The following is a 225-nucleotide window of genomic DNA, read 5'->3' as shown; positions in this document are numbered from 1 at the left end:
ATTCTCATTTGGAAACTAGTTAGAAATAAATTGGATATGAATTATATGAGATTTGGTATAATTTATTATAACGCTGGTATTAAACTAAAATGAAAGTTCATAACATATCTTTTGGAACCAAATTCATTTATGGATGGATGGAGGAAAAGAGTTGAAATATATTTGGCTGATAAGTAAATCTGTCTATAAATCTATTTCTACATAAATCTATATGTTAAACGCTAT

This window comes from Penaeus monodon, chromosome 20, assembly GCF_015228065.2.
Source record: "Penaeus monodon isolate SGIC_2016 chromosome 20, NSTDA_Pmon_1, whole genome shotgun sequence".
Classification (NCBI taxonomy): Eukaryota; Metazoa; Arthropoda; class Malacostraca; order Decapoda; family Penaeidae; genus Penaeus; species Penaeus monodon.
This window is presented reverse-complemented; position numbering follows the sequence as displayed.